We start from the raw sequence: 19,966 nt of genomic DNA on the forward strand, positions 1-19,966 counted from the left end.
TAGGGGTAGTAGTACTGTAGCCTTCAGATTATATCTGTTTCTAGGGGTAGTAGTACTGTAGCCTTCAGATTATATCTGTTTCTAGGGGCAGTAGTACTGTAGCCTTCAGATTATATCTGTTTCTAGGGGTAGTAGTACTGTAACCTTCAGATTATATCTGTGTCTAGGGGTAGTAGTACTGTAGCCTTCAGATTATATCTGTTTCTAGGGGTAGTAGTACTGTAACCTTCAGATTATATCTGTGTCTAAGGGTAGTAGTACTGTAACCTTCAGATTATATCTGTTTCTAGGGGTAGTAGTACTGTAACCTTCAGATTATATCTGTTTCTAGGGGTAGTAGTACTGTAACCTTCAGATTATATCTGTGTCTAGGGGTAGTAGTACTGTAGCCTTCAGATTATATCTGTTTCTAGGGGTAGTAGTACTGTAGCCTTCAGATTATATCTGTTTCTAGGGGTAGTAGTACTGTAACCTTCAGATTATATCTGTTTCTAGGGGTAGTAGTACTGTAACCTTCAGATTATATCTGTTTCTAGGGGTAGTAGTACTGTAACCTTCAGATTATATCTGTTTCTAGGGGTAGTAGTACTGTAACCTTCAGATTATATCTGTTTCTAGGGGTAGTAGTACTGTAGCCTTCAGATTATATCTGTGTCTAGGGGTAGTAGTACTGTAACCTTCAGATTATATCTGTGTCTAGGGGTAGTAGTACTGTAGCCTTCAGATTATATCTGTTTCTAGGGGTAGTAGTACTGTAGCCTTCAGATTATATCTGTTTCTAGGGGTAGTAGTACTGTAACCTTCAGATTATATCTGTTTCTAGGGGTAGTAGTACTGTAGCCTTCAGATTATATCTGTTTCTAGGGGTAGTAGTACTGTAACCTTCAGATTATATCTGTTTCTAGGGGTAGTAGTACTGTAGCCTTCAGATTATATCTGTGTCTAGGGGTAGTAGTACTGTAGCCTTCAGATTATATCTGTTTCTAGGGGTAGTAGTACTGTAGCCTTCAGATTATATCTGTTTCTAGGGGTAGTAGTACTGTAACCTTCAGATTATATCTGTGTCTAAGAGTAGTATATTACCAGCTCCAGTACTGCTATGTCTCTCCTGCCTACAGTCCTCTGAGACGAGGGATATGTTCCAGTCTTGAACTGAGGCTATCTTCCCCCCCACCTCCGCCGTGCACTCTGTGTGTGTGTAGGTGTGTTTAAGTGTGTGTAGGTGACTGTGTGTGTGTAGGTGAGTGTGTATTTGTGTGTTAGTGAGTGTGTGTTTCTCCTGTGCACATCGTGTCAGTAGTCTGAACTGCAAGGGCAATGAGGAGAGACATCCCGTGGCTCCAAACAAAGGCTGTAATCAGAAACCATCATCTCTCCCCACATAGCTTTACCTCAGGCAGCGCTGCAACCCCCACGCCCTGCTCTGTCCTGTTACGATGACACCTCCCTTTTAATGTCCACTAACACAGGTAACAAATATGCCAGGATAGCAGTTATACTGTAGTGTAGCCTAATGGGGGGAAAAGGAGAGAGGTGTGAAAAAGAAAGAGTTGACACTTTTAAATCACTAAGAACTTTCTGGAATCAGCCTAAGAGCGAAAAAAAAAAAAAACACGAATCAATGCCTGCTCGTGATCCCTTCCAACCTCTCTGATTCTTTGAATGTCAGAATAGCTTATCACAAAGGGCGTGTCACAAAGGGCATCCTATTCTCTTTACAGTGCACTTCCTTTGACCAGAGCCTGGTTAAAAGTAGTGCACTATATAGGGAATAGGGTGCCATTTGGGGCACATCGAAAGACTTTCAAAGTAAACATGTCTAACTACACGTTAAATGACAGGAGAGTTTATCAAAGACTTAGAATTTTCTCTCTGAAAACATTCGGTGTCAACTGTCAAGTTAAACATGAAAGGAAACGTTGTTGCGATTCAGCGACTAGTAAACAGCAGTCGTCTATCATCATGTATTTAAGGCAATGTTCTGAAATTGTGAGATATGGGGTTGGAGTCAAGGGCAGAGATGCCTTTCAGGGGCCATATAGACTCGCAAGATCAGGATGGTTGTACCAGGCTATAAGTTCCCTACAGTGGAGGAGAGAATGGAGAGGGACGATTAGGGAAGGAACCTAAAAATAGAATACGGCTGGTATTTAGTTAGGATTATTATGAGATGGTTATAACTGATTAGACAAGTCTTACAATGTGTTATAACAGCATCATATCTGTAGGCTTTAAGAACCAAAATGTAATTTAGAAAAATATGTTTGTTTGCCTACCGATAGTGGTCACAGTATCATCCTTGCCCTGAGTGAAGACCAGCACTCGTTGTCTCTTCTTGTTCACCTTGGGCAGGCTCTGGGCCCTCCTGGAAATCTCTGCAATGTCATCTGTCTGTGGAGAAATTATATGATTGCTTCACCACTTTGTTGAAATAACAAGATTCTGCTACATTAGCCAAATGAACACACCACTACAGCTTTGCTGGCTGATATGAGGGCCCGTTTCAGTCATTTCACTCAGTGAGGGTTCACAGGAGTGATTGATCAAGGTCAATGTTCTTCGATGGGATATGTAGTCCATCCGTTACGTTGTCCATCTGAAACATTTTTGTGAGAATTAGAGAACAATATATATTGAGTCTTGCCGACATTAAGTACACCACGTTTTAAACCAACAGTTGGGGCAATGGCATACATACAGTCCCTTCAGAAATATTCAGACCCCTTGACTTTTTCCACATTTTGTTACATCACAGCCTTATTCTAAAATGGTAAATTCAATTGATTGGACATGATTTGGAAAGGCAAACACCTGTCTATATAAGGTCCCACAGTTGACAGTGCATGTCAGAGCAAAAACCAAGCCATGAGGTTGAAAGAATTGTACATAGAGCTCCGATACAGAATTGTGTCGAGGCACAGATCTGGGGAAGGGTACCAAAACATTTCTGCAGCATTGAAGGTCCCCAAGAACACAGAGGCCTCCATCATTCTTAAATGGAAGAAGTTTAGAACCATCAAGACTCTTCCGAGAGCTGGCCTCCCAGCCAAACTGAGCAATCCGGGGAGAAGGACCTTCATCAGGGAGGTGACCAAGAACCCGATGGTCACTCTGACAGAGCTCTATGATTCCTCTGTTGAGATGGGAGAACCTTCCAGAAGGACAACCATCTTTGCAGCACTCCACCAATAAGGCCTTTATGGTAGAGTGGCCAGACGGAAGCCACTCATCAGTAAAATAAACATGACAACCCGCTTGGAGTTTGCCAAAAGGCCCCTAAAGACTCTCAGACCATGAGAAACAAGATTCGCTCGTCTGATGAAACCAAAAATGGCTGAATGCCAAGCGTCACATCTGGAGGAAACCTGGCACTATCCCTACGGTGAAGCATGGGGGTGGCAGCATCATGCTGTATGGATGTTTTTCAGCGACAGGACTGGGAGACTAGTCAGGATCGAGGGAAAGATGAATGGAGCAAAGTACAGAGAGATCCTTGATGAAAATCTGCTCCAGAGCGCTCAGGACCTCAGACTGGGGCGAAGGTTCACCTTCCAACAGGACAAAGACCCTAAGCACACAGCCAAGACAACGCAGGAGTGGTGAAGTCTCTGAATGTCCTTGAGTGGCCCAGCAAGAGCCCGGACTTGAACCCGATCGAACATCTCTGGAGAGACCTGAAAATAGCTGTGCAGGATCGCTCCCCATCCGACTTGACAGAGCTTGAGAGGATCTGCTGAGAGGAGTGGGAGAAACTCCCCAAATACAGGTGTGCCAAGCTTGTAGCGTCATACCCAAGAAGACTCATGGCTGTAATCGCTGCCAAAATTGCTTCAACAAAGTTCTGAGTAAAGGGTCTGAATACTTATGTAAATGTGATATTTCAGGTTTGTCTTTTATATACATTCGGCAATTTTCTTTCTAAAAACCTGTTTTCGCTTTGTCATTATGGGTTATTGTGTGTACATAGATTGATGAGGGAAAAAACGATTTAATACATTTTAGAATAAGGCTGTAACGTAACAAAATGTGGAAAAAGTCAAGGGGTCTGAGTACATTCCCCAATGCACTGTAACAGTGTCGTCCTCATACAGATGAATATTACAAGTTTTAACAGATAAACCAATAGTATTTCCACAGTATAAATAGTAAAGAGAACAAGTCCCAATACTGACCCCAAATGAGGAGTGGGGATAGGCTAGGTGGTGTTCTACATGAAGCAGGCACTGGCTACATCCCAAATGAGGAGTGGGGATAGGCTAGGTGGTGTTCTACATGAAGCAGGCCCTGGCTACATCCCAAATGAGGAGTGGGGATAGGCTAGGTGGTGTTCTACATGAAGCAGGCCCTGGCTACATCCCGAACGAGGAGTGGGGATAGGCTAGGTGGTGTTATACATGAAGCAGGCCCTGGCTACATCCCAAATGAGGAGTGGGGATAGGCTAGGTGGTGTTCTACATGAAGCAGGCCCTGGCTACATCCCAAACGAGGAGTGGGGATAGGCTAGGTGGTGTTCTACATGAAGCAGGCCCTGGCTACATCCCAAACGAGGAGTGGGGATAGGCTAGGTGGTGTTCTACATGAAGCAGGCCCTGGCTACATCCCAAACGAGGAGTGGGGATAGGCTAGGTGGTGTTCTACATGAAGCAGGCCCTGGCTACATCCCAAACGAGGAGTGGGGATAGGCTAGGTGGTGTTCTACATGAAGCAGGCCCTGGCTACATCTCAAATGAGGAGTGGGGATAGGCTAGGTGGTGTTCTACATGAAGCAGGCCCTGGCTACATCCCAAATGGCACACTCTTCCCTATAGACAGTAGTGCACTACTTTCAACCAGATCCCTATGGACCTTGGTCTAAAGTACTGCACTATGTAGGGAATAGGGTGCCATTTGACAGTATCTGCACAGAATGGATAACCCTGGAGACTAACACAACTCTCTATTGAGCCTCCCTTTGATCATCAGAGGGATAAAAAACACACACCTGTCATGCCTCCTTTACTAGTAACTTATCATGATGTACAACGAGCAGCAGGAATGTCTCTATCAGTGGCTCACAGTAGGGTGGACCATGAATGACGCTGCGGTTTGATCTTGTGGTTCCAGTGGCTCAGTGCATTGTGCTTTAGAGAATGGTGGATTGTAGATTTGATTCCAACATGGGAAACATTTACTGTCAACGTTGACAGTTCGTTAAGTCGCCTTGCATTTAAAACGTCCGCTAAATGATCATATTACCTTACATTATATATTTTTACGTTTTTTATTATTATCATATTTTTATTAGAATGCATCCAACAACAAGTCTCTTCTAAGACAATCATAGCAGTGTGGTTGTTTATCTAACAGTGAGGAACCTTGAGGGAAATCAAAGAAAGCCTAACGGGAAGATATCAGAGTGACAGGGCTCCTAAGCAACGCTACCAGCTCCACTGCCTTCCTCCCTCCAGCCGGTGAGCTTTAGCACCTCCAAACGCTTCCCATACGGCCTTTAAAACCAGTCTAAATAGGTCGGGCCGAGACCTTGGACAAAGGAAAAATGGTTGTAACACTCTAAGTGCTAATGGAGAGTAGGGCTGTGGCAGTCATGACATTTTTGTCAGCCGGTAACTGTCATGCAAATAACTGCCGGTCTCATGGTAATTTACCGTTAATTACCGTGAATGTGTTTAGCATCTCTGAGGTTCCACACATAGCCTACAATTTGTGATACAAATGTTAGGCTATATGTTGTGATTTTTAATACATTGTAAGGCTGCATGATGTGACTCTAATGATGATTTGAATAAAATCTCATGAAAGACATGGATCTCTGCTCTGTTTCTTACGCAGGCTGCATGCACTTCATCAGTCTCTCATTCATTATTTGACAAGCACTTGAATGTAGTGGAGTCAAATGGAGGAAATCCTTCCCTTGGCCACGTTTTTAATATGCCAGGTTAGCTACACAGGTTGTAAAGTGGATTAATGTGCTTCATTTTGAGAATTGAACAATAAATGTAACAGCACGAGAAAGCTGGGATCCTCTTTTAAAAAGTGACCACTGGCCAGTGGAAACTCTGTTTTTACACACGATTACATAATGACTGGGCTTATAAGAACACATGTTTCCCTAGGCTCTGTAGGCTATTGGCACACCAACTGTGTTCCAGGGGTCATGGGTCATGTTCCAGCAGTCATGTTTCCCTAGGCTCTGTAGGCTATTGGCACACCAACCGTGTTCAAGCAGTCATGTTTCCCTAGGCTCTGTAGGCTATTGGCACTCCAACCGTGTTCAAGCAGTCATGTTTCCCTAGGCTCTGTAGGCTATTGGCACACCAACCGTGTTCAAGCAGTCATGTTTCCCTAGGCTCTGTAGGCTATTGGCACTCCAACCGTGTTCAAGCAGTCATGTTTCCCTAGGCTCTGTAGGCTATTGGCACACCAACCGTGTTCAAGCAGTCATGTTTCCCTAGGCTCTGTAGGCTATTGGCACACCAACCGTGTTCAAGCAGTCATGTTTCCCTAGGCTCTGTAGGCTATTGGCACTCCAACTGTGTCCTTGGCCAATTATGGTAAACTATTTGGCCACTTTAGTTGTGATACACATCCTTATCAAAACATATAGGTCTATGGGCTAGGTCACATGATGCATTGTGACTATGGTTTGAACCCCCCCCCCCCCCCAAAAAAAATAAAAAATGCATACACTGTTTCTTGCCTTAGACTGCACATGCTGGGCATCATACACAAGTGATCATATTCTCACCATGAGACTATTCTCAATTGAATCTTCTCTTTACATACTGTATACTAAATAACATACGTGTGAAATTAGTTCTGGTTTAGAATGGGCCATTATAATGCACGTGGAGGAACAGTGGCATAAATACAGGTCATCCGTATGTACTGGAATAGCAAATGGAGGACGCTATTTCCCCGACGTTTATTTTCACGCCAGCCAGGTAGGCTGGTCCAGTTGTAAAGAGAAGCTATGTGCTTATTAGGGGGTCACCCTCCAAACTCGTCATCAAGCTCGAGACCCTGGGTCTCGACCCCGCCCTGTGCAACTGGGTCCTGGATTTCCTGACGGGCCGCCCCCAGGTGGTGAGGGTAGGTAACAACATCTCCACCCCGCTGATCCTCAACACCGGGGCCCCACAAGGGTGCGTTCTGAGCCCTCTCCTGTACTCCCTGTTCACCCACGACTACGTGGCCATGCACGCCTCCAACTCAATCAAGTTTGCGGACGACACTACAGTGGTAGGCTTGATTACCAACAACGACGAGACGGCCTACAGGGAGGAGGTGAGGGCCCTCGGAGTGTGGTGTCAGGAAAATAACCTCACACTCAACGTCAACAAAACAAAGGAGATGATTGTGGACTTCAGGAAACAGCAGAGGGAGCACCCCCCTATCCACATCGACGGGACAGTAGTGGAGAAGGTGGAAAGTTTTAAGTTCCTCGGTGTACACATCACGGACAAACTGAATTGGTCCACCCACACAGGCAGCGTTGTGAAGAAGGCGCAGCAGTGCCTCTTCAACCTCAGGAGGCTGAAGAAATTCGGCTTGTCACCAAAAGCACTCACAAACTTCTACAGATGCACAATCGAGAGCATCCTGTCGGGCTGTATCACCGCCTGGTACGGCAACTGCTCCGCCCACAACCGTAAGGCTCTCCAGAGGGTAGTGAGGTCTGCACAACGCATCACCGGGGGCAAACTACCTGCCCTCCAGGACCACTACACCACCCGATGTCACAGGAAGGCCATAAAGATCATCAAGGACAACAACCACCCAAGCCACTGCCTGTTCACCCCGCTATCATCCAGAAGGCGAGGTCAGTACAGGTGCATCAAAGCAGGGACCGAGAGACTGAAAAACAGCTTCTATCTCAAGGCCATCAGACTGTTAAACAGCCACCACTAACATTTAGTGGCCGCTGCCAACATACTGACTCAACTCCAGCCACTTTAATAATGGGAATTGATGGAAATGATGTAAAAATGTACCACTAGCCACTTTAAACAATGCCACTTAATATAATGTTTACATACCCTACATTACTCATCTCATATGTATATGTATATACTGTACTCTATATCATCTACTGCATCTTGCCATCTTTATGTAATACATGTATCACTAGCCACTTTAAACTATGCCACTTTATGTTTACATACCCTACATTACTCATCTCATATGTATATGTATATACTGTGCTCTATACCATCTACTGCATCTTGCCTATGCCGTTCTGTACCATCACTCATTCATATATCTTTATGTACATATTCTTTATCCCTTTACACTTGTGTATAAGGTAGTAGTTGTGGAATTGTTAGGTTAGATTACTCGTTGGTTATTACTGCATTGTCGGAACTAGAAGCACAAGCATTTCGCTACACTCGCATTAACATCTGCTAACCATGTGTATGTGACAAATAAAATTTGATTTGATTTGATTTGATTTATTATTAGGAAAGTTAAGATATAAATATAGTAGGTCTAGCCTATAGAAATGTTGAGCAACATGGGCTTATAGGAACACATATTTCATTCCATGCATCAACCAGCTATGAGGAGCTGGCTATTGCTATGCAACAGGTGATCCTATTCCACTCCCAACGCTGATTGCAGGCCTCTCGTGAAGTGCTTGATTTGATTTTTCGATATAATTTGCATTGATATCAGAGTGATTAGAAGGACAACAGAGCAACAGAGTACCAGGCCATTAGCGACCGGCCATTTGCGAGTTTGGTAGGCTACCAATGACCATCAGCAGCATCAGAGTGCAGTTTTTGGAGAAGCCTAGTTACCATGACTTAACGATCATGTGTTATTTGTCATGACTCAAGACTACCGGTGTGGGAATTATACGGTCACCCAGGGCAAAAGTTAACACCAGAGGCTGTTAGCAGGCAACAGCAACGGGTACAGTAACTATTATGATAATAAGGAAGTCAAAACACAAACACACACACACAATGAATACAATATGATATTTCACCTGGGGGATTGTTTGTATAGCCTACTTACCTAGCAACAACTTCCTATGGCAACAACACAATATGGAAAACAGATCACATTAAATTCAACATAAGTGCTTTTTTTGGGGTGGATTCATTGTGCAGTAATTGTGAATGATTCATTGTGTAGTAATTGTGAATGATTCATTGTGCAGTAATTGTGAATGATTCATTGTGCGGTAATTGTGAATGATTCATTGTGCGGTAATTGTGAATGATTCATTGTGCGGTAATTGTGAATGACTCATTGTGCAGTAATTGTGAATGATTCATTGTGCAGTAAGTGTGAATAATTCATGCTTCATTGTGCAGTAAGTGTGAATGATTCATTGTGCAGTAATTGTGAATAATTCATTGTGCAGTAAGTGTAAATGATTCATCGTGCAGTCAGTGTAAATGAATCATTGTGCGGTCAGTGTGAATGATTCATCGTGCAGTAATTGTAAATGACTCATTATGCAGTAAGTGTACATGATTCATTATGCAGTAAGTGTAAACGATTCATTACGCAGTAAGTGTAAACGATTCATTACGCAGTAAGTGTAAACGATTCATTATGCAGTAAGTGTAAATGATTCATTGTGCAGTAAGTGTAAATGATTAATCGTGCAGTCAGTGTTAATGATTCATCGTGCAGTAAGTGTAAATGATTCATCGTGCAGTAATTGATCGGATCCAAATCGACTGCATAATACACTTCAGTTGGTTTAGATGATGTGAAGTTTTTTCCAACCACAGAATGTCACAGGTTTATCAAGGTGTTCATCTGTATCAAAGCCGCTGAAAAATGTATCTTCCCCCGTGCAGAGAGGCTGTTAGTGAGGCAGCCAGTGCCAAGGAAAGATTAAATTACTGCTAGTCTGCAGACACCTCATCAGACGCCTCATCAGACACCTCATCATCAGACACCTCATCAGACACCTCATCAGACACCTCATCAGACACCTCATCAGACACCTCTCATCAGACACCTCATCAGACACCTCATCAGACACCTCATCAGACAACTCATCATCAGACACCTCATCAGACACCTCATCAGACACCTCATCAGACACCTCATCAGACACCTCATCAGACACCTCATCAGATACCTCATCAGATCCCTCATCAGACACCTCATCAGACACCTCATCAGATACCTCATCAGACACCTCATCAGACACCTCATCAGACACCTCATCAGACACCTCATCAGACACCTCATCAGATACCTCATCAGACACCTCATCAGACACCTCATCAGACACCTCATCAGACACCTCATCAGATACCTCATCAGACACCTCATCAGATACCTCATCATCAGATACCTCATCAGACACCTCATCAGACACCTCATCAGACACCTCATCAGACACCTCATCAGACACCTCATCATCAGACACCTCATTATCAGACACCTCATTATCAGACACCTCATCATCAGACACCTCATCATCAGACACCTCATCATCAGACACCTCATCAGACACCTCATCAGACACCTCATCAGATACCTCATCAGACACCTCATCAGATACCTCATCATCAGATACCTCATCAGACACCTCATCAGACACCTCATCAGACACCTCATCAGACACCTCATCAGACACCTCATCATCAGACACCTTATCAGACACCTCATCAGACACCTCATCAGACACATCATCATATACCTCATCACCAGACACCTCATTATCAGACACCTCATCATCAGACACCTCATCATCAGACACCTCATCATCAGACACCTCATCAGACACCTCATCAGACACCTCATCAGACACCTCATCATCAGACACCTCATCAGACACCTCATCAGACACCTCATCAGACACCTCATCAGACACCTCATCAGATACCTCATCATCAGATACCTCATCAGACACCTCATCAGACACCTCATCAGACACCTCATCAGACACCTCATCAGACACCTCATCATCAGACACCTCATCAGATACCTCATCAGACACATATTCATATACCTCATCACCAGACACCTCATTATCAGACACCTCATCATCAGACACCTCATCATCAGACACCTCATCATCAGACACCTCATCAGACACCTCATCAGACACCTCATCATCAGACACCTCATCAGACACCTCATCAGACACCTCATCAGACACCTCATCAGACACCTCATCAGACACCTCATCAGACACCTCATCAGACACCTCATCAGACACCTCATCAGACACCTCATCAGACACCTCATCAGACACCTCATCAGACACCTCATCAGACACCTCATCAGACACCTCATCAGATACCTCATCATCAGACACCTCATCAGACACCTCATCAGACACCTCATCAGACACCTCATCAGATACCTCATCATCAGACACCTCATCAGACACCTCATCAGACACCTCATCATCAGACACCTCATCATCAGACACCTCATCAGACACCTCATCAGACACCTCATCAGACACCTCATCAGACACCTCATCAGACACCTCATCAGACACCTCATCTCATCTGTGGCCATCTCAAGGAAACAACTACTAAGTGTGTTAGGATGTACTGACAGCTTTACGGAGCGAGAGAGACAAATGTTAAATAGTAATTGACGTGACTACATTGCATATATCTGATAAAAAAAAATATGATTTAGGTATGGTTATTATAAAAAATTATTAATATAAATGTAGAAAGCAGGAAGCAGAAAAAGCTATGCAATTCATCCTTTGGTCTTCCTTTTGCCAATATGAAGCACCTGGTTGCACCAACCAAACTCTTTAAAAACATTTTTTTATTCTTTCAATGTGACGTGACACTTAACAAAAGTGAAACTTTTAACAAAGTGACAGCAAGATAAATATATGTAGAAAAACATCCTTGAACCGCAAAACCAGCTAGACATGAGTACATAGCTACTAGTGATGTTATTTGAAGAATCACATTTATCCAAGCTGGGAAATGACATGTTTTGGTCCAGCAGCCACTGTGGCAGGTAGCTGGAAAAAAATCTACCAGCCAATCAGATTTTTTTACCAGCTAATATATATATATATTTTTGACATAATTAAACATCAACAACAACAACAAACAGGTGAGCATGTACTACTAGTAAGAAGTAATCTGGTATATTGTTCAATAAAACATAAATAATAGTGAACTGGCTTGCTGACCCTGGCTATGTGCTGCAACATGCAAGTAGGGCCCTATAAAATCTCTTTATTTTTTGGCCAAATTCCGTTTGGCAGTTGGCAGGTGTTAATTTTCCCACCCTGTATCCGATGCTCTGGCACATGAAGTTGACACAGAAAATGTCAGAGAATTGGTTAGTACTGGGAGACGCTTTGCCCTTTATATTTACTTTTTGAAATGTGAGATTTTTCCTCCCTCCCACCCTCCCACCCTCCTCATCCCCCTCTCCTCTCCTTCTCTGTGGAAGCTGTCAGTGCCATCAGGAATACATTTCCATTCCAGTCACGTTGATCACACCGTAAGTGATTCTGGACGACAAATATTCATGCAGAGAAGAACTATATTCAAGGGAGAGGTCTACTTTTGAAAGAGAGAAAACCACTTAAACATATCTAAATCAGATTCCACATTTCTTTTTAAACTCACCCGTTTTGTTTGTCTTTTTACATTCATGTTTAAAAAGTGACGCTGGGATATAGGATGTTGAAAATTTTTGCAGAGGCAGGCAAAGCAAAAAAGGTATTCATAATTTAAGGCGCAGCCCCACTTAAAACACAAACATCATTCCGTGTACTAACAAGCCTGTAATTTTCATTTACAGAATATGAAACCACAGGTGGCAGTAATTTGGTTATTGAAAGGATGGTGTGTGAGCTACAGTATACAATTTAGTGTTAGTGCTGGATTATACTGTAGTAGGGAGAGGAGAGACATATTATCTCAGGGAGTAATGATACTAATGAGAGAGAGAGAGAGAGAGAGAGAGAGAGAGAGAGAGAGAGAGAGTGAGAGTGAGAGTGAGAGAGAGAGAGAGAGAGAGAGAGAGAGAGAGAGAGAGAGAGAGAGAGAGAGAGAGAGAGAGAGAGAGAGAGAGAGAGAGAGAGAGAGAGAGAGAGAGAGAGAGAGAGAGAGAGAGAGAGAGAGAGAGAGAGAGAGAGAGAGAGAGAGAGAGAGAGAGAGTGAGAGAGAGAGAGAGAGAGAGAGAGAGAGAGAGAGAGAGAGAGAGAGAGAGAGAGAGAGAGAGAGAGAGAGAGAGAGAGAGAGAGAGAGAGAGAGAGAGAGAGAGAGAGAGAGAGAGAGAGAGCAAGAGAGAGAGAGAGAGAGAGAGAGAGAGAGAGAGAGAGAGAGAGAGAGAGAGAGAGAGAGAGAGAGAGACAGAGAGAGAGAGAGAGAGAGAGAGACAGGGACATGTATTAGTCTGTGGCGACCTAAATGCCAGAACTGGACAAGAACCTGACACCCTCAGCACACAGGGGGACAAACACCTGCCTGCAGGTGACAGCATTCCCTCCCCCATATGCCCCCCTAGGCACAACTATGACAACATAACCAACAAAAACGGGTCACAACTCCTGCAGCTCTGTCGCACGCTGGGTATGTACATAGTCAATGGTAGGCTTCGAGGGGACTCCTATGGTAGGTTCACCTATAGCTCATCTCTTGGCAGTAGCACTGTAGACTACTTTATCACTGACCTCAACCCAGAGTCTCTCAGAGCGTTCACAGTCAGCCCACTGACACCCCTATCAGACCACAGCAAAATCACAGTCTACTTGAACAGAGCAATACTCAATCATGAGGCATCAAAGCCAAAGGAACTGAGTAACATTAAGAAATGCTATAGATGGAAGGAATGCAGTTTGGAAACCTACCAAAAAACAATTAGGCAACAGCAAATTCAATCCCTTTTAGACAACTTCCTGGGTAAAATGTTCCACTGCAATAGTGAAGGTGTAAACTTGGCAGTAGAAAATCTTAACAGTATATTTGACCTCTCAGCTTCCCTATCAAATCTAAAAATCTCAAATAGAAAACCGAAGAAAATGAACAACAATGACAAATGGTTTGATAAAGAATGCAAAAATCTAAGAAATAAATTGAGGAACCTGTCCAACCAAAAACATAGAGACCCGGAAAACCTGAGTCTACGCCTTCACTATGGCGAATCACTAAAACAATACAGAAATACACTACGGAAAAAGAAGGAACAGCACGTCAGAAATCAGCTCAATGTAATTGAAGACTCCATAGACTCTAACCAATTCTGGGAAAATTGGAAAACACTAAACAAACAACAACACGAAGAATTATCTATCCAAAATGGAGATGTATGGGTAAACCACTTCTCCAATCTTTTTGGCTCTATAACAAAGAATAAAGAACAAAAACATATACATGATCAAATACAAATCCTAGAATCAACTATTAAAGACTACCAGAACCCATTGGATTCTCCAATTACCTTGAATGAGTTACAGGACAAAATAAAAACCCTCAAACCCAAAAAGACCTGTGGTGTTGATGGTATCCTTAATGAAATGATCAAATATACAGACAACAAATTCCAATTGGCTATACTAAAACTCTTTAACATCGTCCTTAGCTCTGGCATCTTCCCCAATATTTGGAACCAAGGACTGATCACCCCAATCCACAAAAGTGGAGACAAATTTGACCCCAATAACTACCGTGGAATATGCGTCAACAGTAACCTTGGGAAAATACTCTGCATTATCATTAACAGCAGACTCGTACATTTCCTCAATGAAAACAATGTACTGAGCAAATGTCAAATTGGCTTTTTACCAAATTACCGTACAACGGACCATGTATTCACCCTACACACCCTAATTGACAACCAAACAAACCAAAACAAAGTCAAAGTCTTCTCATGCTTTGTTGATTTCAAAAAAGCCTTCGACTCAATTTGGCATGAGGGTCTGCTATACAAATTGATGGAAAGTGGTGTTGGGGGTAAAACATACGACATTATAAAATCCATGTACACAAACAACAAGTGTGCGGTTAAAATTGGCAAAAAACACACACATTTCTTCACACAGGGTCGTGGGGTGAGACAGGGATGCAGCTTAAGCCCCACCCTCTTCAACATATATATCAACGAATTGGCGCGGGCACTAGAACAGTCTGCAGCACCCGGTCTCACCCTACTAGAATCCGAAGTCAAATGTCTACTGTTTGCTGATGATCTGGTGCTTCTGTCACCAACCAAGGAGGGCCTACAGCAGCACCTAGATCTTCTGCACAGATTCTGTCAGACCTGGGCCCTGACAGTAAATCTCAGTAAGACCAAAATAATGGTGTTCCAAAAAAGGTCCAGTCACCAGGACCACAAATTCCATCTAGACACCATTGCCCTAGAGCACACAAAAAACTATACATACCTCGGCCTAAACATCAGCACCACAGGTAACTTCCACAAAGCTGTGAACGATCTGAGAGACAAGGCAAGAAGGGCCTTCTATGCCATCAAAAGGAACATAAATTTCAACATACCAATTAGGATCTGGCTAAAAATACTTGAATCAGTCATAGAGCCCATTGCCCTTTATGGTTGTGAGGTCTGGGGTCCGCTCACCAACCAAGATTTCACAAAATGGGACAAACACCAAATTGAGACTCTGCATGCAGAATTCTGCAAAAATATCCTCCGTGTACAACGTAGAACACCAAATAATGCATGCAGAGCAGAATTAGGCCGATACCCACTAATTATCAAAATCCAGAAAAGAGCCGTTAAATTCTACAACCACCTAAAAGGAAGCGATTCCCAAACCTTCCATAACAAAGCCATCACCTACAGAGAGATGAACCTGGAGAAGAGTCCCCTAAGCAAGCTGGTCCTAGGGCTCTGTTCACAAACACAAACACACCCCACAGAGCCCCAGGACAACAGCACAATTAGACCCAACCAAATCATGAGAAAACAAAAAGATAATTACTTGACACATTGGAAAGAATTAACAAAAAAACAGAGCAAACTAGAATGCTATTTGGCCCTAAACAGAGAGTACACAGTGGCAGAATACCTGACCACTGTGACTGACCCAAACTTAAGGAAAGCTTTGACTATGTACAGACTCAGTGAGCATAGCCTTGCTATTGAGAAAGGCCGCCGTAGGCAGACATGGCTCTCAAGAGAAGACAGGCTATGTGCACACTGCCCACAAAATGAGGTGGAAACTGAGCTGCACTTCCTAACCTCCTGCCCAATGTATGACCATATTAGAGAGACATATTTCCCTCAGATTACACAGATCCACAAAGAATTTGAAAACAAATCCAATTTTGATAAACTCCCATATCTACTGGGTGAAATTCCACAGTGTGCCATCACAGCAGCAAGATTTGTGACCTGTTGCCACAAGAAAAGGGCAACCAGTGAAGAACAAACACCACTGTAAATACAACCCATATTTATGTTTATTTATTTTAACTTGTGTGCTTTAACCATTTGTACATTGTTACAACACTGCATATATATAATATGACATTTGTAATGTCTTTATTGTTTTGAAACTTCTGTATGTGTAATGTTTACTGTTCATTTTTATTGTTTATTTGACTTTTGTATATTACCTACCTCACTTGCTTTGGCAATGTTAACACATGTTTCCCATGCCAATAAAGCCCCTTGAATTGAATTGAATTGAATTGAGAGAGAGAGAGAGAGAGAGAGAGAGAGAGAGAGAGAGAGAGAGCTGCACTTCCTAACCTCCTGCCCAATGTATGACCATATTAGAGAGACATATTTCCCTCAGATTACACAGATCCACAAAGAATTTGAAAACAAATCCAATTTTGATAAACTCCCATATCTACTGGGAGAAATTCCACAGTGTGCCATCACAGCAGCAAGATTTGTGACCTGTTGCCACAAGAAAAGGGCAACCAGTGAAGAACAAACACCATTGTAAATACAACCCATATTTATGCTTATTTATTTTAACTTGTGTGCTTTATCCATTTGTACATTGTTACAACACTGTATATATATAATATAACATTTGTAATGTCTTTATTGTTTTGAAACTTCTGTATGTGTAATGTTTACTGTTAATTTGTATTGTTTATTTCACTTTTGTATAATATCTACCTCACTTGCTTTGGCAATGTTAACACATGTTTCCCATGCCAATAAAGCCCCTTGAATTGAATTGAATTGAGAGAGAGAGAGAGAGAGAGAGTGAGAGAGAGAGAGAGAGAGAGAGAGAGAGAGAGAGAGAGAGAGAGAGAGAGAGAGAGAGAGAGAGAGAGAGAGAGAGAGAGAGAGAGAGAGAGAGAGAGAGAGAGAGAGAGAGAGAGAGAGAGAGAGAGAGAGAGAGAGAGAGAGAGAGAGAGAGAGAGAGAGAAAGGGTGAGAGGCAGAGAGGGAGAGAGGGAGAGAGGGAGAGCGAGGGAGAGAGGGAGAGAGGGAGAGAGAGAGAGAGAGAGAGAGAGAGAGAGAGAGAGAGAGAGAGAGAGAGAGAGAGAGAGAGAGAGAGAGAGAGAGAGAGAGAGAGAGAGAGAGAGAGAGAGAGAGAGAGATTCAAATTTGAGAAAACCAAAGAAATGCAACATCAGAAACAAAAAACAAAATGTTTCTGACAAATGGTTTGATAATGAATGTAAAACAATTAGAAAACACCTAAGACAAATGTCAAACAAAAAACATAAGCAGCAAAACAACCCAGAGCTACGCTATGAATACTTTGAAACTCTGAAACAGTATAAACATACACTGAAACGCAAGAAACTGAATTATACCAACAAGACACTTGATGAAATTGAAAACGCAATTGACCAAAATCAGTTCTGGGACATGTGGAACAATTTAAGCACAACAAAGCCACAAGAATTAGCCATACAAGATGTAGGAATTTGGAAAACTTATTTTGATAATCTATACAAAAACATCCCACAAAAAGACTTAAAACAGAACCAATTAGAAATTAAAGAAAAATTGAAAATCCTTGAATCAGTCATTAAAAATAACCAAAATCCATTAGATTACCCAATAACCCAACAAGAACTAAATGAAAAGCTCAAATCTATTAAATCAAAGAAGGCTTGTGGTCTAGACAACATCAGAAATGAAATGCTGAAAAACAGCACACCTGAGTTGCAAAATGCTGTGCTTAAATTGTTCAACATGGTTTTAACTTCTGGCTGCTTCCCTGATGTCTGGAACCAGGGGCTCATCTCCCCTATCCACAAAAGTGGAGACAAATCAGACCCCAATAATTACAGGGGAATTTGTGTAAACAGTAACTTGGGAAAGGTTTTCTGTAGCATTTTGAATTCAAGAATCCAAACCTTTCTTCAAGAAAAAAATGTAATAACTAAATGTCAAATTGGCTTTCTCCCTAACCATCGCACTACTGACCATATATACACCTTACACACACTAATTAATAAACACGTCCACCAAAAAAAAGAGGGCAAAATCTTTGCTTGCTTTATTGACTTTAAAAAAGCATTTGATTCTATTTGGCACGAAGGGCTATTCTACAAAATTCTACAAAGTGGGCTTGGTGGTAAGGTGTATGACTTAATAAAATGTATGTACACAGAAAATAAGTGTGCAATAAAAATCAAAAACCAAAGAACAGAATTCTTTTCACAATGTCGAGGTGTGAGACAAGGCTGTAGTTTGAGTCCAAATCTTTTCAACATTTATATCAATGAATTAGCAGACATGTTGGACCATTCTCCAGCCCCAGGACTCACACTATTTGACACAGAGGTGAAATACCTGCTATATGCTGATGACTTGGTACTTCTATCACCAACCAAAGAAGGTCTTCAACAGAACATTAATATTCTAGAGCAATATTGCCATAATTGGGCCCTGGCAGTAAATTTCCCAAAAACTAAAATCATGATTTTCCAAAAACAAAACAGATGTCAGAAACACAAATATAAATTCACCCTGAACAACACCATAATTGAACACACAAAAAATTACACCTACCTTGGTCTGACCATATCTGCATCGGGAAACTTTAATATGGCAGTGAATGCACTCAAAGAAAAAGCCCGCAGAGCATTGTATGCAATAAAAATGAAATTATTCAAAATCAACATCCCAATTAGAATTTGGACCAAAATATTTGACAGTGTAATCCTACCAATAGCTCTTTACGGAAGTGAGGTTTGGGGACCACTCAATAAACTGGACTTTAAAATGTGGGACAAACATCCAATTGAAACCCTACATGCAGAATTCTGTCGGAAAATCCTACAAGTCCAGAGAAATACACCAACTAATGCATGTAGGGCAGAATTGGGCCGCTTTCCAGTAATAATGAAAATACAGAAAAGATCATTAAAATTTTGGCTACATCTAAATTCAAGTCCAAATTCGAGTCTGCAATTTAAAGCACTTCAAACCCAAGAACTGAGCCCAGAAACGAGCCCTCTCAGTCAGCTGGTGTTGGACCTAACCAACCAAGCTGACACCGGCACTGCTTCAAAAGAAAGAATTCCAATAAACAAAATCATGAACCAATCAAAGGACTCATATTTACAACATTGGAAAAACGAAACAAAATCCCAAAGCCGACTAAATTGCTATCTGACCCTAAACAGAGAATATGAATTGGCTGAATATCTCTACTCTGTCAGAGATTCGAAGCAGAGACAGATCCTTACCAAGTACAGGCTGAGTGACCACCGATTGGCAATAGAAACCGGCAGACATAAAAAGACATGGCTACCCAAAGAGGAGCGTGTATGTGGTCACTGCACGACAGGGGAGGTAGAAACAGAGATGCACTTTCTCCTTTACTGTGATAAATATTCCTCACCAAGAGATTCATTATTCACAGAAATGACTACATTTATTCCAAATTTTAACTTATTAAACCCAGAGGAAAAACTAAAAATACTCATGGGCGAAGGAGCAATGGCTCCTCTTGCAGCCAAATATGTATTTGCCTGCCATAGCCTGAGGGACACTGAATAATAACATCTGCATAGTAAGCAGTAACTTACTTATTATGACTGTTATTGTTATTAGTATTA

At 42.2% G+C, this 19,966-nt stretch overlaps 1 long non-coding RNA gene across 1 annotated transcript in view; it reads right to left on the reverse strand.

Moving 5' to 3' along the window:
* LOC139580360 (uncharacterized) overlaps nucleotides 1–19,966 on the reverse strand; it is a 212,084-nt gene that overhangs the window by 19,191 nt on the left and 172,927 nt on the right. Inside the window, exon 3 of the long non-coding RNA XR_011676024.1 lies at nucleotides 2,277–2,391. This is a non-coding gene — a long non-coding RNA (uncharacterized lncRNA). The remainder of the gene's footprint in view (nucleotides 1–2,276; nucleotides 2,392–19,966) is intronic.

This window comes from Salvelinus alpinus, chromosome 7 (assembly GCF_045679555.1).
Source record: "Salvelinus alpinus chromosome 7, SLU_Salpinus.1, whole genome shotgun sequence".
NCBI classification, from domain to species: Eukaryota; Metazoa; Chordata; class Actinopteri; order Salmoniformes; family Salmonidae; genus Salvelinus; species Salvelinus alpinus.